This window comes from Lepidochelys kempii, chromosome 1 (genome assembly GCF_965140265.1).
Source record: "Lepidochelys kempii isolate rLepKem1 chromosome 1, rLepKem1.hap2, whole genome shotgun sequence".
Taxonomy (NCBI): domain Eukaryota; kingdom Metazoa; phylum Chordata; order Testudines; family Cheloniidae; genus Lepidochelys; species Lepidochelys kempii.
In genome coordinates, this window is record NC_133256.1 from 110,245,635 (window position 1) to 110,270,330 (window position 24,696).

General features: G+C 46.6%; 1 long non-coding RNA gene across 1 annotated transcript in view; it reads left to right on the top strand.

Moving 5' to 3' along the window:
• The window catches only part of LOC140904966 (uncharacterized), a 33,332-nt gene extending 20,765 nt beyond the window's left edge, over positions 1 to 12,567 (top strand). Inside the window, exons 2-3 of the long non-coding RNA XR_012156690.1 lie at positions 11,325 to 11,465; positions 11,652 to 12,567. This is a non-coding gene — a long non-coding RNA (uncharacterized lncRNA). The remainder of the gene's footprint in view (positions 1 to 11,324; positions 11,466 to 11,651) is intronic.
• Positions 12,568 to 24,696: the final 12,129 nt, after the last annotated feature.

The following is a 24,696-nucleotide window of genomic DNA, read 5'->3' on the forward strand; positions in this document are numbered from 1 at the left end:
AAGGGTTTGTCTACCTAGGGAGTTATTCCAGATAAACTATTCCTTATTAACTCTATGTATGGACAGTTATTCCAGAATGAGTGCACCTTATTTTGAATTATCTTAATTCACTACCTACAAGGGGATAAATTCTGGGGGAGATGGTTGATGCCAAATATTTTTCTATGCCAGATGAGTTAGCAGGATTCTGGCAAGTGCTCTATTTTTCTCAGGTCACATTTTAATGCACATGCAACATCCTCTTCGGGAGACACCATGCCTGCAGACTGCATTTGGGTTGTGTTTGGCACCCAAGGTATTTCACCAGAAAACACAACACATTTTTCTGTGATAGAGAGGACACTAAGGTATTAGAGGATATTTGATTGGGGGGGGAGGGAGAAATAGTAGCGCATGACTAAAGGCTCTGGGCAGCTGTGGAAAGAACAAGACCTGCTGGGCTAAAGCTAAACAAAATGATTTGCAAATCAAATACAAACCTGAGGGAGATTTAGTGCTTGGAGACATGCTCTCTAAAGCATTTGACAACCGTGTAATGTAGCAAAGTCTAGAGCTAGATTTTGTACAGCTCACTTTGTACATGATATAAAGAAGTCATGTTCCATCTCTGATAAAATGTGACCTGTGATTGCCTGAGCTACTGCTCAGGATGAGACTTGCAGAAAGTGATTATGGCTATTAGTAGATGGCAGCTGGGACAGCATCTTCGCAGCCCCTACCATCAATTTAAGGGGGAGCTCTTAGTCCTAGATGGTGTTTTAAAGGCGCCAGAATGGTGATTCCTAAGATGTTATAGAAAATGTTAGGATACATGAAGAGATTTAAAAAAAACATCTAATAAGGGCTAAAGAGATGTTTTATACTGGTCTTCAGTGAACAGTGACAGAGAAAATTGTTGAGGTTTGTTGCATAGGCCAAATCAGGCAAAAGAGCCCATGATGGTGGCACAGGAAAAAATGGGCCCCCTGGAGCAAAGTAGGCATAGATTTGTTTACATTGGCTGGAAAAACTAGGACTTGTTCTCGACTAAAAGAAAAGGAGTACTTGTGGCACCGTAGAGACTAAAAAATTTATTTGAGCATAAGTTTTCATGAGCTACAGCTCACGTCATTGGATGTATTCAGCGGAAAATACAGTGGGGAGATTTATATACACACAGAACATGAAACAATGGGTGTAACCATACACACTGTAACGAGAGTGATCAGGTAAGGTGAGCTATTACCAGCAGGAGGGGCAGGGGTGATAATCAAGGTGGGCCATTTCCAGCAGTTGACAAGAACGTGCGAGGAACAGTGGGGGGGGGGGAATAAACATGGGGAAATAGTTTTACTTCATGTGATGACACATCCACTCCCAGTCTTTATTCAAGCCTAATGTAATGGTGTCCAGTTTGCAAATTAATTCCAATTCAGCAGTCTCTCGTTGGAGTCTGTTTTTGAAGTTTTTTTGTTGAAGAATTGCCACTTTTAGGTCTGTAATCAAGTGACCAAAGAGATTGAAGTGTTCTCCGACTGGTTTTTGAATGTTGTTCTAGACTGTTGTTCTTACTTCCCTGAGGTAGTCTTCCTAGAAGATACTGCAGCTAAACAGGTGCTTGTGCATGTCAAATCTACTTTTGCTAACTAGTAATATTTGACAACAGACCACAGTTTAATGGACATGAGTTTGGGTTTAGACATTCTTCACTAGTCCCCATTATCCTCAGTCCTACAGGCTGCTGGAAAATGGTGTTTATCTCTACTGAGAGGATGTGGAGTCAGGCTCTGATCCATATTTAATATCGCTAAATTACAGAATGGCACAAGTGAAGCATGGTGTGACAGGGTGGATCACAGAAACCCCCTGGAGGCTACCACCTGATGTGCCAAGACTACTTCTGTTCCTGCTTTCCTGCCCTGCCAGCTTAGGACTCCAACATGCTGCCTGGTTTGAGCCAGACCTGCTAGCCTGCTGCAAACCCAGACCAAAGTCTGAACCACGTCCCCTAACAGCTGTAGGCTTAACTGAAAGCAGCTTACAGAAGTGTGCCTGTCTTTAACACTGAGATGCCCAACTCCCAATGGGGTCCAAACCCTAAATAAATCTGTTTTACCCTGTATAAAGTTTATACAGGGTAAACTTAAATTGTTCACCCTCTATAACACAGAGAGATATGCACAGCTGTTTGCCCCCTCCCCCCCAAGTATTAATACATACTCTGGGTTAATTAATAAGTAAAAAGTGATTAAATACAGCAAGCAGGACAAGTTTCAGAGTAGCAGCCGTGTTAGTCTGTATCCGCAAAAAGAAAAGGAGGACTTGTGGCACCTTATGCTCAAATAAATTTGTTAGTCTCTAAGGTGCCATAAGTCCTGCTTTTCTTTAGACAGAACAAAGTGAATTACCAAGCAAAATAAAATAAAACATGCCAATCTAAGTCTAGTACAGTAATAAAAACTGACTACAGATAGAATCTCACCCTCAGAGATGTTTCAGTAAGTTTTTCACAGACTGGAGCTGGACATCTTCCTAGTCTGGGCACAATCCTTTCCCCTGGTACAGCCCTTGTTCCAGCTCAGGTGGTAGCTAGGGGATTCCTCATGATGGCTGCCTCCCTTGTTCTGTTCCACCCACTTATCTTTTGCATGAGGTGGGAATCCTTTGTCCCTCTGGGTTCCCACCCCTCCTTCTCAGTGGAAAAGTACCAGGTTAAAGATGGATTCCAGTACAGGTGACATGATCACATGTCCTGTGATACCCCAAGCCCTCATTCCTCCCACCCTGACTCACAGGAAGGCCTGCCTGCAAACAGAGCCATCCACAGTCAATTGTCCTGGTTGATGGGAGCCATCAAGATTCCAGACCACCATTAATGGCCCACACTTTGAGGGCCTATTGTAGTTATGCAGAGTTATATTTCATATTTCTAGTTTCAGATACAAGAGTGATACATTTATACAAATAGGATGACCACACTCAGTAGATAAGCTTCGTAATGATACCTTACAAGAGACTTTTCATGAAGCGTATTTTAGTTACATTATATTCACACTCTATATATAGAGTGCATCACACATGGGTTGCCACCTGATGACATTTTGTTCAGCAGAAAACTGAAGAGAATGCCTGCTGTGTAGAAACTGACATGAGAGGCACTGGGGAGTAGTATAAAGAGTCAGATATGGCAACATTAAAAAAAAAAAAAAACTAGACTGGGGATCATGGGAGCTGCCACCATGTCATGAAAATGATTGTTTGTCTCAGTAATCAGAAACAATGGTTGCAAGCAGCAGTGGTGTCGCACGAAACAGCCCCACAGCCAGAAGTGATGCTTGGGGAGTGTCACTGCCTCTCAGCCCCACAATTTGCTGCTTGGCATGTACTGAGCATGCTCACACAGACTGAGCATGCTCAGTAACATCTGCTGAAGCCTCTGCCCTTACTCTGCCCCCTCACTATTGGCAAGTACAGGTCATCTCTGCCTGCAGCCATATGAGATTGTCTCCCCAGATGGACACATTATGGAGGAATAGGCAATACCATCTCCAAATCCCACAAGGGAGGGAGGATACCGGCACCGAGTTTGCTATTTTGCCTGCAAGGGTCTCAGATAGGAAATAACTACAGCAGGTTGAGACAATGGAGCCCTAAGACATGCAATAACCAGAACAAGTGGCCTTACGGCTTCCTGAGAGCAGGAGGACAGCAGCAGTGCTGATGTTCATGGGGAGCGCGGGTCCAAGTGACAGCACCCAGCACATCAGAGACCAAATGACCATTGCTAGCAAGTTTAGTTATTAGGTTGGTTGTAAATATTTGTAATTATTATATTAATATTGGCTTTTAAAATGTTAGTGTTATTAAGTGTTGGCTTGAAAGGGAAGATGTGGTATTGAGGACTATGCCTTTAAGGGCTGAGTTGCCCAGACAAAGCCTGGGCAGGGTGCTGTTAAGTTTTTTATTCTTATGCACAGCTTGCTGGACCCAGAAAAACAACAGACAGAGTTACCTTAAGCCCTGAGTGATCACTGAACACCATGGAGTGGAAGGATATATAGCATCACACACTCTCTTCTCCATGAGAGGGGAATGAGAGATGGGCATAGGAACTACAAGTGACAGTAGTAGAGGACTCAGTACATAGAAATGTGGAGTGAAATTCATTTCACACTCACAAACTCAGAGCAATTAGAATTCACCCTGTATTTATTAATATTGAATGAAGTGATTGGGCTTTATGCAAAATATGTGTCTTGTGATCAGTTATTTTTTGTGTGTTTTTATAAAACTATGCTATTCCATGGCAGGGGTAATATTTTGGGACTGTTATTGATCAACCTTCGTAACTGTTTAACCCCGAGAGAGAGAGAGAATCAGATCTCACCCCTGCCAATGGACATAAAAGCATATTAGCTATGTAAAACATTTTGCTCTAACGCAGGCATGCTTAGCTCCCATGAAATTCAAGAGGCAGTGCACAAAGGTGTCAAAATACAGAACTAATGGAGCTCTCAGTTTCATATTCCTACTGCTACTGCCAGCAGCAGTTGTCTTATTGCCATTTACTCTTAGCAAGCTTTTTGCTCACAAATCAGGAAGCAACTTTGGACAATTTTCACAAGGAGCATTTCCATGATTAATAAAATAACCTTGCTAGAGACTGGAGTCGAGAAGGTGTTCTGCTAACTGGGGTAACAGACATACCAATAGACTGGCAAGCAATAGCAGGTCAGAGAGCGGGAGGGAAGCTTGGCTGCCGGTGGGTGGGGAGCACCCGCTAGTTTTTTGCCCTGCGTGCTCCAGCCCTGTAGCATCCATGGAGTCTGCGTCTATGGTGTCAGACATAACTGTTCTGATCTAGCAGCATATGTACACTCAGTTACATGTGTGCAAGGTGCAGGGCATCAGGCCACCGGTCATCAGTGGGAATGGAGGGAGCAAATGCCCTTTCAGGATCAGACCCATTAGGATGATTTGGCATGTAATGCTTTCACAAGGGGGCATTCTTTGCCAGGTTCTACATCACTGCCCAGTGTAAGTCACAGAGCAAAGTAATCGTTATTACTGCTGGGCCCCAACAGAGTTATTTCTGCTTTTGGAGACATAAAGGAAGACAAGGTCCCTCAGTGATTTTCAGGATCAGAGAGCGGGAAAGAGTGCACTGGGGAGGTGTGTGAATTAATAAAGTGCAGGTCTGGGAGAAGGAGCAAGCAGGGCTGATCAGACAGTACTGCTAATCATGTAGCCAAAGGGCACTTCCCGAGGTAGCCTCAGCCGGTAGGGGCAACGTGGTGAAATTCTAGTGAGAAAATTTTTGCTCCTGTTCCACTGCTGCAGAGCATCAAGTAGGGACTACTTGTGCAGCCTGAGCACTTTGGAAATAATCTGAGCCGGGGTCGGTGGAAGCCTCCTAACAGTGGGTGGTCACTGTTGCCCAAACTGTCACCCCTCCCATGCCCCCCCCCGAACGACCACCCTGGCACTGCCCCTTCCTCATGAGGCCCTGCCCCTGTGCTGCCTCTTCCCTCCCCCCAGGACCTCTTCTCCTCTCTCCCCCACCCCTCAGTCACTCATCCTTATGGCTGGTTAAAGTGTGTGTGGGGGGGGAATGGCCCTCTGTTCTAGTGTTCCTGATCTGAGACTCTAGGGGGGAAATCAAATGTCATTCCCTTTGTCAGGGCTCAGAGTCCATAGCAGGTTTCTCCTCCTCCTGTGCAACAGGAAATCTCTATCCACTGCTCCCCTAGCTCCTGCCACAAATAACCACACCAGTTATTTGTTATGATTATTAATCATTTGTATTGCAGTGGCCCCCAGAGGCTCCAGTCAGAATAGTGGCCCCACCATGCTGGATGCTGTACACACACCCCCTACATGGGACGACACAGTCAAACATACTAACTTTTGTCCCTGCCCTTGTGGGAATGAACCACCCCAGCTGGCAAGATAACACCACTTGGAGCAAGTGCAGTGGAGAAATGGTTGGTGGGGGGAGAAGATGGAAATCACATATTGAATCTTGGGCCTCAGATCTAACCCTGGGAACTTCAGCACCATCCCAGAGCTCTGCACCCCATTTCTCCTGGGGATGGGCCAGGAGATGACAGGGTAGAAAGCCCATTGTACTATGAGGAGCATGACATCACATAGATTGCCTCACCTCACTGGCCCAGCATCAGACTCTAGTTTTTGCTTCAGTAAAGCACAGAACTGATATGACTTCCTGAAGTGCATGTTAATGAAGTGGAAATCAGGAACTTCACTAAGAATTGTTAATTGCAAAACATGTACTAGCAGCTCTCTTCAGAGCAAGCCCTTACTGAATTGTTTAGGCGTGGCCCTGAATAAAGATTAAGTACCTGGGAAGAGCCATTTAAGTACATAAGGGATTAAACTTTAAATCTTTTCATGCAACATTTGTCTGACAGTTATGTACTGAGCTTGAGCAATTTTTTCCTACACTTAAACAGCCACTTCAGGAACATGGGAAATGCACCATCTACAGGTCACTGGGAACACCACAGGAAAATCTGAGAAATGATAAACCAAAATATTTGCTCAACAACTGTATGGAGAAACAGGGACACCATTTCAGATGGGGGGAAGCGGGGGAAGAAGGAGGAGGAGAGAGGCAACTTTAACTGTGATTCCAGAGCCTAACAATTCAGACAAGTAGATTTAAACCGAACACCATTACACTACTTTAAACCTTTTATGGTACTGCGACGATTTGGATGATGCACATGAATGATATTTTATTACACCCCCAACTCAAAGATTGTTTCATAATACCCCACAACTGAAGTGCTTTTCATAGCAGCAGTTTTTGTATTCTTACTTTTCCATTGCACAAATGAGTGAAATTCTACTAACTTTAGAATTTCAAATCAATGAACCTCAGATTTTTATTGAGGTCAAAATATATTGTTCAAAATTTTGTAGTAGGAAGATCAAAACTAAAAATGAAATAAGATGGACCATATTCTGGTCTCATTCACACAACTCCAAATTCAGAATAATGGTTGAAACCCATACAGTTACTCCAGATTTACAGCAGTGCTAAGGAGAGCAGAATTTGCCCCTCTGTGTTCATTAGTTGCAATTTCTATTGGAAACTGTGCTAGACATAGCTATGGATAGGGATTCTCTGGTAAAACCCCTCCCTATGTGGCACGCTATATTGAAGAATTCATTTATCACAACTTACTGTAAATTACTGTACCTAATTACTAGAACATACTTGATTGTGTTTCTTTGTAAAACTGCTATAAAATAAAGATTGGAACAAACATTGCCTTCCAGTCAGATTAGAGTAGGCCTTTGTGTAGGACCAGTTGCAATCCCTGAAGCACATTTGTCACACAGCACTCAGATAGGAATTGTAATGATCTTTACAGGTCTTAGTGCTCTCACTACGTCTAGAAATGAAGTTGAACTATATTTTACCTCTAGAAAATGGGAGTCTGACTCATCTTACTCCAGTCCATGAAACTTGTAAAACACTGGTTTATCTAGATTAAGGTTTCTAAAAGGGTTTTCAGAAGAGTAAGGTTGAATTACCTTAACTCTTATTTCCTGGTTTTTAGAGGTTTGAGTTATGCTGAAATAGTTGTTCTGGAAGGGCACAAGATGCCACCAGAAAGCCTTGGCTTAGTGTTAAAGGTTGTTGGGGTTTTTTTTGACAGTGAATTATAATAGCAAACACTAGATTTTTTCAGTCTGTGACCCTTATATCGCTAGGTGGTAGCAGAATGTGTATGAGTGGTCTGGTTTCCTTGATCATTGTGGTTACTGACCTGTTCTGCTATCATCCATTCACTAACAACTGAATCTGATGCAACCAATTAGTGGTGTCAGATTAGAGGGATTAAATTCAAACCTGCATTTAATTTGCAGAACAGACAGTTGCTTCACTTCTGACAACCCTGACCAGCGACTGTGGGTTGCCTGGCTATAAACGTATAATCTAAAGCCCTACAATTGATTATCTCAGTCTTCTCCACCTCCTTCTTTAAATCATAGATTTGTACAACACAAACTCTTCAAGGAGGCTTATGAACTAACTACTCTTTTACATGTTGGGTCAGGTTCTACTTGGATGCCGAGATGCTATTTGGAGCAGAGGTACCCCTGAGCCCTCTGACTCACCAGCGTGGGCTCCCTCTCACACTGTGCTGCTGTGAGAAGCTACAAAGCCCTCCAGCCTGCACTTTCAGCAGCATACATCCAGATAGACACCCTGGGGCAGAATGCAGTATAAGCCACTCATCACAGGCAAGGTTGGGTTTGGACCTGCTGCCTCTGCCTATCCTTGGGCTGTCTCCTGCAACCCCAGTACCTGTTGCGCCTAGAACTAGGCCACAGCCTGGGGCTTTCCTGGCTGGCCCTTTCCCAGCCCTGCTCCAATCTAGGTACTCTACTTAGGTCCCTACAGCCAGGTCCCTCCCTCTCAGAAGCTAGAGAGAGTCTTTTGAGCTTCGGCCCAGCAGCCCCTTTATAGGGTCAGCGAGTCTGTTTGGGGCATGGCCACAGCTGAGGCTGCCTCCCAATCAGCCCAGCCTAAGGCGCCCAGCCCTGGCCCTCTCCAGGGGCTGGCTTTTAACCACTTTGGGCCGGGAGCGGGTGACCACCCCGCTACAGGAACCTATATTTATCTGCATTCTAAAGCCATGTGCCCAACTTGGATGTGTAACGGTTGCAGACTTACCACCGCAGCGCCTCCTGATGGTGCTCCGGGAATTAGCTCAGTCCAACTCTGAGCACCCTCTGCAAGTGGTGTCTTGCCCGTTGTCTGCTCTACTCTGCAGTTTGAGACCCACATTGCTCCCCTGCTCGACAGTGTCCTCTTCAGGACACTGCCCTCTGGCAGTGCCCACTGCTTTTCTCACCCCCCCTTCCTCTTCTGAGCCCAGCAATCACTACATTCCTAGAATCCATCAATTATCCCCCACCCACAAATTTCATTCCCCAGTATTTTATGGGACTGGTGTCTCTTATTTTCCCCTCTGTCCATTCATCATTTTTCAGATGGCACCCCTTAGTCCAGCTAGTTTTTCCTGTGTACACACACACACACACACACTCTCTCTTTCTCTCTCTCGTCTATGTCCCAATTAGCAGGTCACTTTTCATGCAGAAGTGAGAAAGAGGGAATTTTTTTTCTTATCTTTATTTTAAAAAAACCCTAGGGCTGCTGTTTAATCGCAGTTAACTCATGTGATTAACTCAAAAAAATTAATTGCAATTAGAAAAATTAATTGTGGTTTTAATCACACTGTTAAACAATAGAATGCCAATTGAAATTTATAAAATATTTTGGATGTTTTTCTACATGTTCATATATATTGTATTCTGTGTTGTAATTGAAATCAAAGTATATTTTTATTAAAAATGATAAACAAAAGAAACTATATTTCAATTCACCTCATACAAGTACTGTAGTGCAATCTCTATCATGAAAATGCAACTTACAAATGTAGATTTTTTTGGTTACATAGCTGCACTCAAAAACAAAACAATGTAAAACTTCAGAGCCTACAAATCCACTCAGTCCTACTTCTTTTTCAGCCAATCACTTAAGAGACAAACAAGTTTGTTTACATTTACAGGAGATAATGCTGCCCTCTTCTTATTTACCATGTCACCAGAAAGTGAGAACAGGCATTTGCTTGGCACTTTTGTAGCCAACATTGCAAGGTATTTTCATGCCAGATATGCTAAACAGAAGTCTTAAAGGAGAAACACTCAGATGCTGAAACTACAGAACCTAAACCACCAAAAAAGAAAAATAACCTTCTGCTGGTGGCATCTGACTCAGATAATGAAAATGAAAATGCATCCATCTGTACTGCTTTGGATTGTTATTGAGCAGAACCCATCATCAGCATGGACCCATGTCCCCTGGAATGGTATTTGAAGCATCAAGAGACATATGAATCTTTAGTGAATCTGGCATGTAAATATCTTGCGATTCAGGCTACAACAGTGCCATGCAAATGCCTGTTCACACTTTCAGGTGGCATTGTAAACAAGAAACGGGCAGCATTATCTCCTGCAAATGTAAACAAACTTGTTTGTCTGACCAATTGGCTGAATAAGAATCAGAACTCAGTAGACTTGCAGCCTCTAAAATTTTACATTGTTTTATTTTTGAATGCAGTTTTTTTTGTGCATAATTCTACATTTGTAAGTTCAACTTTCATGATAAAGCGATTGCACTACAGTATTTGTATTAGGTGAATTGAAAAATACTTTTTCTTTTGTTTTTTTTACAGTTCGAATATTTGTAATAAAAATAAATATAAAGTGAGCACTGTACACTTCGTATTCTGTGTTGTAATTGACATTAATATATCTGAAAATGTAGAAAATATCCAAAAATATTTAAATAAATGGTATACTATTAATGTTTAACAGTGCGATTAATCGCAAGATTAATCACGATTAATTTTTTTAATCGCTCGACAGCCCTAAAAAAACCTCAACAAGATTGGTTTTTAGAAGATAATTGTATGTTGTTTTGTGGAATCCTTGAATCTTTTGGAAAAGGTCCAGAGACTGTGTGTGTGAAACCCAAAACTTCTTCAGGTTCCTTTAATTATTATGCAGCCAGCTAGAGTTATCAAACTTGCTAACTTTCCCTACCATCATACCACCATAATTCTAATAATTCCAGCCACATTATTCTTGATTTCCAAAATGTCAATACATTATTTGAATAAAGAAAAGGAGTACTTGTAGCACCTTAGAGACTAACAAATTTATTTGAGCATAAGCTTTCGTGAGCTACAGCTCATTTCATCAGATGCACGATGAAAAGCTCACGAAAGCTTATGCTCAAATAAATTTGTTAGTCTCTAAGGTGCCACAAGTACTCCTTTTCTTTTTGTGAATACAGACTAACACGGCTGCTACTCTGAAACCTGTCATTATTTGAATAGTCACTTATCACTCCAGCATTAAGACATGACAAGAGATGTTTTCATGGCCTAATAATATCATTACAGCATTAAGAGGTTGATCCTGCAAGTTGCTGAGGCCCAGATACTCAAGGTTCCTGGTTTCCATTGAAATCAATGGAAGTTACTAGCCTAAATACCTTTGAGGATCTGCATTAATGCTAAGGGGAGTTGAGGGTGCCGTGCCCCTCTTGGAAGCACTTGGCACCTTGAGGTATTATGTTCAGGACTGAAATGCATTATGCAGCCTCGATTGCTAGCTACTCAACCTGTGTTTATTAAGCACAATACACAATACATCTTTTCAGGTCTTACTGCTTTTCCAGTATGGGTAACTAGTTTTGATTTTTAATCTTAAGAATTATTGTCTATATCTTTCTCTAGAGACTAGCTCATCCCAGTGTTGACTTGTTTTAGGATGGCCGGAGACCAGCCAAGAGATTCGTCTCCCTACCCACATCTATCATCGTGTTTTAAGATCACCCAAAATAAAAACCAACAAGGAAGTATAGGAGTAAAACGCAGGTATGTTTATTAGGAACAAGGTAAGCAAACGGGGTATGCTATAAAGGACTCCCAACACACGTAAACAAGGTAAACAGGTAAAGTTGACACTATATACTGACTGTGACCAAAAAGTGTTTATTCCCTTCCCAAGATGGGTCCCAGGTAAGGGGTATGGAGGACTACTATTTCTACTATTTCTTGCAGCTTGTGTCTGGAGCCTCCTATCTCACAATGCAGATCGGGTCTGGAACCGACCAGGTGACTCAGGAGGGTGAGGAGTGGACCTCGGGCAACAAGTAGGCGATAACTCTGCTTGATGCTGGTGATTCTTCTTCCTCCTCCCCTGCATCGTCATGTGTGCAAGTAAAATCCAGATGAGAGGGTGGCAGCTAGCAGTTCACCCTTGCTGGCAAGTGTGTTAAACCCTCCCACAACCCTAAGGTGCTGTGCTCTGGCTTACACACCTGAGTAGAACTGATCCAGCACTCTGCCACTCAGATGGGCAGCACCTTCCCTCTGACGTGCTGACCCTTATATGCCCTGCTGTTACTGGGCAGATCACATGTCACATGGTTCCTCAGTTTCAGTAGAAAGGGCAGGAAACTATACCTAAGGAGAGGGAAGAAAGGCAGCCAAGATGGATTCCTAGTTGTTGTTGTCAGAAATACAGAAATTCTCCCCCAGCACCAGAAGGAGAGTGGAAATAAATGATTGTTTTATTCAGCTGTCAACAGTGTGTCATTTTTTCTTCAGGGCACAAACACAGTTCATATATTGCAACCTCAGCGTTCAACAGTCAGTTACAAGTAGCCAGGCCACTCACTATACAAATCGATTCCAAGGCACAGCACGAAGACTGCGTTGCTCTTTTTCAAAGCCACAAGTCTTGCATAATTTCTCCCCATGTTACATATCCCATCTGCCCTGTGCAGCCCTGTTTGTGTCAGCCCTCATGGAAAATAGCAAACAGGTTGTGTCTGGTTAGATAGTTGCAGGCTTTGTTTGTCTTCATTTCTCATGCTTCTTGATGTTCTCATAAGGATTATTACAAGACAATTACTGTATGTGTCTTTATTATTCTAATCTTCTTGCCACAAGAAAGCCTCAGTGGTACAGATAAGCAACCAGTGGTGAGCTGGAGCTGGTTCGCACCGGTTCACTAGAACCGGTTGTTAAATTTAGAAGCCCTTTTAGAACCGGTTGTTCCACGAGGGACAACCGGTTCTAAAAGGGCTTCTAAATTTAACCGGCCAGAAGTGGCGCCTTAGGCGCCGACTCCACCTGGAGCACCCAAGGGGAAAATTTGGTGGGTGCAGAGCACTCACCGGCAGCTCCTCACCCCACCCCTGGCCGCAGCTCACCTCCGCTCCGCCTTCTCCCCTGAACGTGCCTCCCCGCTCTGTTTTTCCACCCCCCAGGCTTCCCGCGAATCAACTGTTCGTGCAGGAAGCCAGGGCAGGCTGAGAAGCAGACCGCGACTTCCCGCTCAGGTCCAGGGAGGCGGAGGTGAGCTGGGGCGGGGGGGGGGGGCGTGAGGAGGGCCGCCTGCGCCACAGCAGGTAACCCGGGGGGCAGGCAGGGGAACCGCTCCCCACCCCAGCTCACCTCTGCCACCCTCGGCCTGAGCGCGAAGCCGCCACCTGCTTCTCAGCCCTCCCAGGCTTCCTGCCGAACAGCTGATTCTTGGGAAGCCGGGAGGGGGTGGGGGCGCGGAGAAGCAGAGCGGGGCAGTGCGTTCAGGGGAAGAGGTGGAGCAGAGGTGAGGTGAGCTGGGGCTGGGTGCAGGGTGGGGAGTGATGTGATGTGATCAGTGGGGGGAGTGGCTGCTCCTCCTGCTCCCCCCCCAGCTACGCTCCCCCACCCCTTGGAGCCAGAGGGACCTGCCGGATGCTTCCTGGAAGCTGCCCCAGGTAAGCACCTCCGGGACTCCCCACCTTGCCCCCCGGCAGGTGCCTCTGGCTCTTAGGGGTGGGCACCCACTATGGTGGCGCACAAGACCCTCCTGCCCGGTTCTGGGGGCAGTCAGGGGACAGGGGAGGGGGCGTGGATGGGGCAGGGGTCCGGGGCGGGGGGCATCAAGGAACACGGGGGGGTTGGATGGGGCAGGAGTCCCGGGGCGCAGAGGTGGGCAACAACCCCCTCGTGGGGTGAGGAGGGAACCCGTTGTTAAGATTTTGGCAGCTCATCACTGTAAGCAACCTAGATAATAAGCAAAGAATCATTATTAAGGAACACCCATATTATTCATGACAGCAACCAGCTGTGATTTCCAGTTACAAACACTATCTATATACTGCATAATGTGTATCACGGAAAAGATTAATAAAGAAAACATGATTTGAGACAATATATTGCCTAAATTGGAACTGGGCTTTTGTTGTGTTCTGCAGATATGTCTGCTTGATGCAGGAGGCAATTCAGCTGGAATACATTGGCAGGGCCTTGTTGGGAAGTTTGGCCCACGGACACCTGCACTATGCCCTTTCTTTATACGAAGGAAGGATCTCAGTCACCAGGTCTAGAAATCCAGATCTTTTTATGAGCATTAAATTCACATGATTTAATTTTAAAGTTTTATAGGGGCTCAAATATTCTGTCTTGATTGTGTAATCAGATTAAACACTGCTGCTTCTTGGTAATGATCGGTGGCTTCTGAAGTGTCATGCAGTGTTATTTTGCTCAACTCACCCTAGGACCTGTGGGGAAATAGCAGATGAAAGCAGCTTCCTACCTCTTTCAGCTGCTCCTTGACTAAGTGCTCCCACCTTTCTGCCAGGACCAAGGTGGGCTCGATTCCCTTCCATGCTTGGTGTAGTACTGGACAATGCAGCATGCACCCTGGGGGGTGGGGTGGGTTACACTTTCTTGTGATGAAAATGCCCTGCCTTAGCCACACTTGCAGACAGGATACTGTATTCCTGATTTGTTCCTATATGGCAGCTCTCCTTATGTTCGCCTTCGTTTTAAAATCTTTCTCAAGGTGATCTGGGATGCTTCAGTTCTTGGCTGTGCAACATGAGACACCTTACAGGGGTTTGATTTTTCAGAGAGCAGTTGCTTAGCACTTTATGAAAGTCAGGCCTCTTTAAGATAGAAAACCAAAACCACTAGTCAAACTTGAACATATAACCCCTAATCTCTAATACACTAGAGATGAACAATACAATACAATACATTTATTTTCATGCACAGGTTTTATTATTTCTATAGACTCCCTCTGCTGGTAAGTTTCTGCAGTTCAGTTATACACGTCATCAAAGCTCTGCTGTAGCTCTTGCTGGCCAGCCAAGGTGCCGACCATTTTACATAGTCCTCTAGGTACCTACAGTGCAATAAGATATAAGTAGTGGTAGAACCCACAAGCACAAACCAAGGAAAGCCATTTGACGTGCATAATAGTTCAAAAATCCTACCAGGCCCTTCAGGTCATAAAGCAACCATAGAACCAGTTGCTCATTATTTTCATATTTGACAGAGAGGAAGTCTTTCACCTGATAGCAAAGCAACAACTCTTCTATGCTGAAAACCCTCATCAGGGAGTGAAAAATGCTTAGTTCCATAAATGGGGATGTTTGCATAAGTGAAAAAGAGAAACAGAATTCAAGGACATTATGCATTTTGAAGACATTATGCAAAGTGAACTAGTTAAACTAGCTTCTGTGTGTTTATTGCTAAGATATCCAGCATTTACTTTCAGTGTCCCACAATATCCCAGCTAGAACCCTAAGGATCCCTACACTTTCCCCAACAGCTCCTTAATCAACAGGACAAGTCACTTTTGAGAGATGCTCTTCCAGAGTGCAATCACTGACAGATTGCAACCCCCCGCGTTCCTTGACCCCCCCCCCCGGGACCCTGCCCCATCCACCCCCCTCCCATGTTCCCTGACAGCCCCCAGAACACGGCAGGAGGGTCTCGTGGGCCACCGTTGTGGGTGCCCACCACATCCCTAAGAGCCTGAGGGACCTGCCGGGGGGCGAGGTGGGGAGTCCTGGCGGTGCTTACCTGGGGCAGCTCCCAGGAAGCATCCAGCAGGTCCCTCTGGCTCCTAGGAGCGGGGGAGGATAGCTAGGGGGGAGCAGGGGGAGTGGCCGCTCCCCCCACTGATCACATCAAAAGTGGTGCCTTAGGTGCCGACTCCGTGAATGCTCTGGGGCTGGAGCACCCACAGGGAATATTTGGTGGGTGCAGAGCACCCACTGGCAGCTCCCTGCCCCGCGCCCGGCCCCAGCTCACCTCACCTCTGCTCCACCTCCGCCCCTGAATACACTGCCTCGCTCTGCTTCTCTGCGCCCCCTCACCCCCGCCCGGCTTCCCATGAATCAGCTGTTCGGCGGGAAGCCTGGGAGGGCTGAGAAGCAGGCAGCGGCTTCCCCCTCAGGCCGAGGGTGGCGGTGGTGAGCTGGGGCAGGGAGCAGTTCCCCTGCGCATGCCCCCCCCCGGGTTACCTGCTGTGGCGCGGGCGGCCCTCCTCGCACCCCCTGCCCCAGCTCACTTCCACCTCCCTGGGCCTGAGTATGAAGCTGCCGCCTCCTTCTCAGCCTGTCCTGGCTTCCCGCACGGACAGCTGATTCATGGGAAGCCTGGGGAGGCGGAGAAACAGAGCAGGGCGGCGCGTTCAGGGGAGGAGGCGGAGCGGAGGTGAGCTGGGGCCAGAGGTGGGGCGGGAAGCTGCTGGTGGGTGCTCTGCACCCACCAAATATTCCCCGTGGGTGCTCCAGCCCTGGAGCACCCATGGAGTCGGTGCCTAAGGCGCCACTTTTGGCTGGTTAAATTTAGAAGCCCTTTTAGAACCGGTTGTCCCTCGTGGAACAACCAGTTCTAAAAGGGCTTCTAAATTTAACAACCGGTTCTAGCGAACCAGTGCAAACTGGCTCCAGCTCACCACTGGAGGTAACTGTCCTGCTCTAGTCAGCACTGGTGAGTTCTCAGCTGGAGTACTGTGTCCAGTTCTGGGCACCACTCATTAGGAAAGACGTGACCTGAAGGGTTAATGTCTAGCTATTCCACCTGGAAGCAGGCGGGGCACACCCTGACTGTTTCCTAGAAGCAATGCACACATTGCTCTATCCAAGGACAAGGGCTAGATATGAACCCTGAGAACTTGATTGCTTGGACAGCAACTGTGGGAGGTTTCTTTAGCCTGGGCTCAAGGCCTGAGAACCAGGATTGTAGTAGATAGAGGATGGTAACTAAGCATATGAATCAACGTCATACATTCCTTTGTGTAGCAGTGTGTAATGCTTAGGGGGAGAAATATAATAAAAGGAGAAGGTGGAAGGCAGGGGGGGGAGAACAGCCCATCTCCGCTGACCAGCCTGTTTGCTTGCATAAAGCTGTGTTCTGTCTCATCACTGAACCGCAACAACTGGCGCCCAAACGTGGGGCCCTCAGCACTCACCTCGCCCGGCAAGGGTTTCAGACGCGTCACTCATCCACTTCGTGGATCCCGGTGAGTATTTTTCATCGTGGTAAGTATGGGAAGCTCCCTCTCTGCTTTGCAAGTGCAACACCGCAATGAGCTGCAGTATTTGCTGCGTAAGGCTCAGCATGACTGCCCGGCTCGAGAACTCACTCTCCTGCTACAGGAGGTGCGTGCCAAGTGCCCGTGGTATCCTGAAGCTGGAAGCCTTAAGCTAGCGGACTGGGAGCGATTGGGCCAGACATTGCACAAAGAGCCTCGGGCACCCGTGCAGGCTTTACATGCCTGGCACCTCTGCCGCGACATGGTACAGCATGTCGCCTCAGACAGACCCTCCCTCGCGAGGCTGGTGCTCTCGCCGCCCCCGTCCGCCCCTGCAGCCATCCCCCCTCCTGGCGATGCGACACAGCGTGTCGCCTCGGAAAGGCCCTCTTCAGCACCAACAGAGGAGCTGCCGATCCTGCCACCCCCGTCCGCTCCTGCAGCCATCCCTCCCCCTGCTTCGCCCCCAGTGCCTCTATTACCACCGCCTCCCTGGCCTTCCCCACCGGAGCCGGTGTGTGATCACCCTCCCCCCATGGGGCCCCCCGGAGAGTCATCTGCATCTGCTCAGAAGCTTTCGCTGGTGCAACAAATGGTTCACGCAGCGAAAGCTCGATCAGATCTTACAGCAGAGGAGCTGGCTGATCTGGTCTCCGTTTGCCTGGTGACCTGGCAGAATGATGACCAGGGCAACCCCGTGGGCACCTGGACCACTCTGCCATACTCGGTGGTTAGAGAGGTAAAGAAAGCAATTCGTGAATTTGGCCTGACTAGCACCTTTGTGCGTGGTCTCATTGAAGGGATGGGTGCTGGGTACTCCCTAATCCCTGAGGATTGGAAAACGCTGCTGCGCATGATGTTGTCACCCAGTCAGTATGTTATTTGGCTTAGTGAGTATCGGCAGATGGCAGAACGCCAAGCCCAGGTATATAGAGAGCAAGGTATCATTTATGAGCATTTGGCAGGGGAGGGCCAGTTTGCTACTATTGAGATGCAGTCTCAACTCCCTCAGGCCGTCTTCCCCATTATTTCCACCTGTGCCCAGCATGCTTTCAAGAAGGTCCCGGATTCAGGCAAGCCTACCAAAAGCTTTGTCAGTATCCGTCAGGGTGCCTTAGAGTCCTTTTTGGATTTTACCAACAGATTGCAGGAGGCTATCCTCCGACAGGTGGATAACACTGAGGCAGCTCACGAGCTCCTGTTAAAATTGGCAGTTGAAAATGCAAATGAGGATTGCCGCCGTGCTCTCCAGGCAGCACAAGTCTCTGGTATTTTAGAGCTCTCAGACATGCTGCGGGCGTGCCAGAACATTGGCACACAAGCCCACAAGGCTGGAGTTCTGGCTGCCGCCCTCAGAAAAACTGGGAAGGAGGGGAAGCGCTGTTACCGCTGTGGAAAGGAGGGTCGTTTTCAGCGGGAGTGCCGCTCATCTAAGGCACCAGCCCGACCCTCAAAGAAGTGCCCCAAGTGTGGGAAAGGTTATCACTGGGCTAATCAGTGTCGTAGCGGGTCGGGAAACCGCGCGACGGGTCCCCCCCGAACCCAGGGCCAAACGGGGGTGTTTCCTACTCAGGCAATCGCTCCTCTGCCTTGGAATCCGTAGACTCTATGAGGGCAGTGACTGCTGGAAGTGCAGGGCTTGATTTGATCATGCAGGAGGACACTGACTTTCAGCTGCCAGGGGAGGTCTGTGCCATACCTACACAGGTGACGGGACCTCTCCCTGCCGGCTTTGTAGGTCTTGTTCTCCCTCGCTCACATGCTGGGAAACAGGGCTTTTTTGTCATTCCAGGGGTCATTGATGCTGATTACACTGGCATTATTAAGGTTCAGGTGTGGACTCATCTTCCACAGTCGCTCCCACGTGGACGGTCAATTGCACAATTGATTTTAGTCCCCTATCAGGTGCCAGCTGCCGAGGATCGAACTCGGGGTGGAGGAGGCTTTGGATCTACGTTGTCTCACTCGCCGTCTCACAGCGCGTCTTCTCCACTTGTTGCTCTGACAATGTCAGTCCGCCCCTCGAAACCTCAGTTAACACTTCTTTTAAATGATGTTCCTTTTACAGGGCTGGTGGACACTGGAGCTGACGTTACAGTGATTCGTGATCTGGAGTGGCCGGTTAGTTGGCCAACGGTTCCTTCTAAAGAGTTGTGGGGGATTGGGGGTAGCAAACCCGGGCGCCAAAGTTTGTCTTGGGTCACGGTCTCTAAACCAGGAGGCCGTGCCCTTGCTACAATCCGCCCTTTTGTGCTCCCTGTCCACCTCAATATTTGGGGCCGTGATTTACTTACAAAGTTAGACACCACCCTCGATATTAACATCTGATGGCTCTCCCCACCGAGGTGTAGTCACTTATCAGTTGGGTGACCCCCCTCGTTGGCATTCTCGTTTTACACTGCCTCAGCGTTCGGCACAGTGTTCAGAATTAGCTGCTGTTATTTTGGCCTTTCAACTTTTTGCTGATTGTCCCTTTAATTTAATTGTGGATACCCATTATGTTTATCAGGTAATTGATCATTTACCCCTTGCCCTCATTACCCCTCAGGTTGATGCAGACCTCCTTCACCTGTTTTTGTCTTTACAGCATCTTCTTGCCACTCGTTATTTCCCTTACTTTGTTGCTTATATTTGCAGTCATACCCCTCTGCCTGGGCCACTCACTGAGGGCAATGCACGCGCCGATCGCGCGTTGCGTGGTCAGGTAAATTCCCTTTTTTCTGACCCCATTGAAAGCCATGCCTTTTTTCATCAGTCTGCCTCTGTTTTGGCCCGGCAGTTTCACATTCCTGCTGATCATGCACGTTCCATTGTTCGTTCCTGCCCCCACTGTGCTGCTGCTGCTCCTACTTTTTCTTATGCCGTTAACCCCCGAGGTACCGCAGCAAATCAGCTGTGGCAAATGGATGTTACTCATGTACCACAATTCCGCCCCTATTCATTTTTACACGTTTCCGTTGATACTTATTCAGGCTTCCTTTGGGCAACCCCACAACGTGGGGAAGCCACTAACAAAGTTATTCACCATTTGCTGGCCTGCTTTTCTGTTATGGGTCGCCCTTGCCAAATTAAAACAGATAATGCCCCAGCCTACTGCTCTGCAGCCCTCTCCACCTTTTGTGCCCGCTGGGACGTCCGTCTTAAACACGGAATCCCTTATAATTCCACGGGCCAAGCCATTGTTGAACGTGCCAATCGCACACTCAAAACCTTGCTAGATAAACAATTAAAACAAGGGGAGCTGCATCTCCGAACCTTAGGAGACATTCAACAACAAATGTATATCCTCTTGTTTACTTTAAATAATTTAACACTGAATGCAGATCAGCAGACCCCTGCGGATCGGCATTTTCACAAACCTGAGGTACTGGAAAGACCGCGTGTCCTTTACCGTCAGCTGCCCGATCCACAGTGGTTGGGCCCAGCACCTCTAATCACTTGGGGTCGGGGATATGCTGCTGTGTCTCTCCCTGCAGGACCGTTGTGGGTTCCAGCCCGGTGCGTGCGACCAGCACTTAAACAACATGGCATGGCACCAGGGGCTGTCGAATCCCATACCAGAGTTTCAGCTGACCTTGGAGGAGACCGCGTTGCCCCCCGAGTCGACAACGGCGGGACGGAAACGGAGGAGGCGTAGCGTCCCAAGCCAGCCCGTGACATGGGGAGCAGTAAAAGCGTTGGTCGCCACGGCTCAACGAAAACTGGCAGCAGATCAGCAGCCAGAAACTCCTAAGACTTTGTTTGTGGCGATTCTCGCCCAAATCACTGCTAATTCTGTGATGATTGTGTGCCTTTTGTGCCTGCTATTTCCTGTAGGGGTTGGCTCGGAAGCGCCTCCCCCGTTACAAGTCCGAAGGAGAATAAGATACTGCTCTTTGCTTATGCTAATCTTTTCTCCCAGTACTCTAGCATGGCTAATTGGGGCCCGGCCAACTATATTCTGCCTCGCACGGCTATATCCCTCCACACACCGTACCCGGCCGGGGCTCACAATGTCACCTGTGCGCGTGCAGTTAACTGCACTAGTACAAAGGTGCCATTGGGCTGTCAAAAAATTTCTCAATCCCTTTTAAATTGTTCCCATGCTGTTAATGTTTCATATAATTATGGCCATATCATCCTACCATCAGGATGGGTTTTTACTTGTGGTTCATGCACCTTTAATTATATTCCTGCAAATTTAAGTGATGGCACCCTTTGCTGTCTTAGTAGAATGATACTTATATTGCCTTTTGCTGGTTACAATTGTAGTAAAAGAAGTGTACCCCTTTTAGATGATTATATTGCAGATGTTAAGCTTTTGGTTATTTTGTGTTTGTAATCATTGGGCTTATTTTTTGTTGTTGCTGTGTACAATGTATTCCTTCCTTGTTAAGACTTTGTGAAATTTTGCCCTGGAAAGCTCCCCAGGTTATGTCCTTGTCTGTCTGGGAGTTAAATAGCATGACAAAACAAATTGGCGGCTACCATGAGATGGCCAACTTCAATAAACAAAAAAGGGGAGATGAAGGGTTAATGTCTAGCTATTCCACCTGGAAGCAGGCGGGGCACACCCTGACTGTTTCCTAGAAGCAATGCACACATTGCTCTATCCAAGGACAAGGGCTAGATATGAACCCTGAGAACTTGATTGCTTGGACAGCAACTGTGGGAGGTTTCTTTAGCCTGGGCTCAAGGCCTGAGAACCAGGATTGTAGTAGATAGAGGATGGTAACTAAGCATATGAATCAACGTCATACATTCCTTTGTGTAGCAGTGTGTAATGCTTAGGGGGAGAAATATAATAAAAGGAGAAGGTGGAAGGCGGGGGGGGAGAACAGCCCATCTCCGCTGACCAGCCTGTTTGCTTGCATAAAGCTGTGTTCTGTCTCATCACTGAACCGCAACAGTGACCAAATTGGAGAGAGTCCAGAGAAGAGCAACAAAAATGGTAAAAGGTTTAGAAAACCTGACCTATGAGGAAATGGGCATGTTTAGTCTTGAGAAAAGAAGACTGAGGGGGGACCGGATAACAGTCTTCAAATATGTGAAGGGCTGTTAAAAGAGGACAGTGATCAATCGTTCTCCTTGTCCACTTATGATAGGACAAGAAGTAATGGGCTTAATCTGCAGCAAGGTTGATTTAGTTTAGATATTAGGAAAAACTTTCTAACTGTAAGGATAGTTAAGCTCTGGAATAGGCTTCCAAGAGAGATGGTAGAATCCCCACAACTGGAGGTTTTTAAGAATTGGCCAAACAGACACCTGTCAGGGATGGTCTAGATTTAATTGGTCCTGCCACTTCGCAGGGGGCTGGACTTGATGACTTCTTGAGGCCCCTGCCTGCCCTGCATTTCTATGATTCTATTATTCTTATTGCTAGTTCCACCTCCATTTACTTGCAGCATGCTATATAAATTAGACCTCAAGATGGAGCTTTTCCACCGTGGCCAGTGGAGAGCTCCAGGATTTGACTGATACCATCATTGGTCTAGAGAAGGGTGTTCTACTGAGCTATTGAAACAGCACAGACCTCTTGGTATCTGTTGCCTAAAAAGGCTAAAAGTGTGAACAAATATTGTATTTTTAATCTGAGATATATGTTTACTCTGTTGTTCTCTTTTATTGTCTATGATGTCATCTGAAAAAGCTTGATGGGGAAAACTTGGGGAGGAAATTCTTAACAAGCAATCTAGGGTCTCAGGCCCCCATCTCCTTGTCATTTACAGTATTTTAGAGGTTGTTTGAAAGTCTTAAGAGATATACACACACATCAATACGTTATTTTGCAATTCAGACACAGACATATTCCTCCTTGAGTTCATTAAATGTTCGTTACATTGGAACCATTTTTACCACACATGTACTTTTTTGGTTAGTTTGAAACCTGGAGAAAATTACGGAACGTGTTTCCGTTACTTTTTCTAATTTGGTGTTGGACTGGTGTATCACATAGTGCGGCTTCAGATGCCTTGCTTGGCTAAAACCTACCCCCTAAACCCTTTGGGCTAATTTTTGCAGCGAGTAGCTGTATTTTATATGCTTTCTCTGAACGAATCAGAAAAGAATTCTTGGTAGCATCAGGAAGTGACTTTATGCTGCAGTGTAATGGGGATGACCGTTCATCCTTCTTCCCCACCGATCATCTAGAATTTGAGATAGGCACTTGCTCTTCCCATCAGCCCCTCAGAATTACTGTGGGGGAAGGGGCGGTCAAGCAGCCCATTCACTGATGATGGTGGAGGAAGGTAGTACTCATTGCTCCTGGCCAAGATCAGTCTGAGCTGACTCAGCTGCTGAAGATTCAGGAATATTGTTATAGCAACATTCATCAAACTCTTCCAGAAAATAGTGGTCTCCTTTTATGAAGCTGATTGATAAACTCATCTTGAAATAACCTAGATGCCTGTCTTGCAAAAGGGGAGCTTTTTTCCAAAACAAAGCTCAAACTCTGAAACTGACCTTGGTGAATGGGTTTGTCAGAGATGGTTTGTTACAGGGTCTAATGGATGGAGGGGGACCATATGGGGACAAATGGCCATGTAGCATGGGAGTGGGGGAGAGGAAATAAGCTAGATATGCATACTAGATTTTTATGTGTTTTTGCTCTAGTGAGACTGGTTTATTATGTGCTCTTACACTATATATAGTTTACTGATGCTAGATGCTGGGGCTTGCATGTGGATTTTATTATACTTTAAGAGTACAGGGCATGCTTTGTAGGATGCTGGTGAAAAACAGGCTGGTTTAATCTTCTCCTTACCAGCACTCCCCTCACTAACCACCATGTGATCACTCTCATAGATGTTAAGGTCAGATGGGACCATCGTGATCATCTAGTCTGACCTCCTGCACATTGCAGTCAACAGAACCTTGCCCACCCACACCTGTAATAGACCCCTAACCTCTGGCTGAGTTACTGAAGTCCTCAAATCATGGTTTAAAGACTTCAAGTTACAGAGAATCCACCATTCATACTAGTTTAAACCTGTGAGTGACCCATGTCCCAAACTGCAGGGGAAGGTGAATCCCCCATACGGTCTCTGCCAATCTGACCCTGGGGGAAATTCCTTTCCGACCCCAAATATGGCGATCAGTTAGATCCTGAGTATGTGAGCAAGACCCATCAGCCAGACACCTGGGAAAGAATTCTCTGTAGGACCTCAGGGCCCGCCCCATCTAGTGTCCTATCACTGGCTGCTGGACATATTTGCTGCTAGCAGTTGCAGATCAGCTGCATGCCATTGTAGGCAGCCTTGTCATGCCATCCCCTCCATAAATTTATCAAGCTCAGTCTTGAAACAAATTAGGTTTTTTGCCCCCATTGCTCCCCTTGGAAGGCTGTTCCAGAACTTCACTCTTCTGATGGTTATAAACCTTTGACTAATCTCAAGCCTAAACTTGTTGATGGTCAGTTTATAGCCATTTGTTCTGGGGTCCACATTGGCACTTAGCTTAAATAACTCCTCTCCCTTCCTAGTCTTTATCCGTCTGATGTATATATAGAGAGCAATCATATGTCCCCTCAGTCTTCTTTTGGTTAGGCTAAACAAACCAAGCTCTTTGAGTCTCCTCTCATAAGGTAAGTTTTCCATTCCTCAGATCATCCTAGTAGCCCTTCTCTGCACCTGTTCCAGTTTGAAGTTTTCTTTCTTAGACACGGAAGGCCAGAATTGCACACAGTATACCAGATGAGATCCCGACAGTGCCTTGTGTAATAGTAACAACACTTCCCTATCTCCACTGGAAATACCTCACCTGATGCATCCTAGGACCACAGATGCTGGAACAATTTGTATAGTGGGG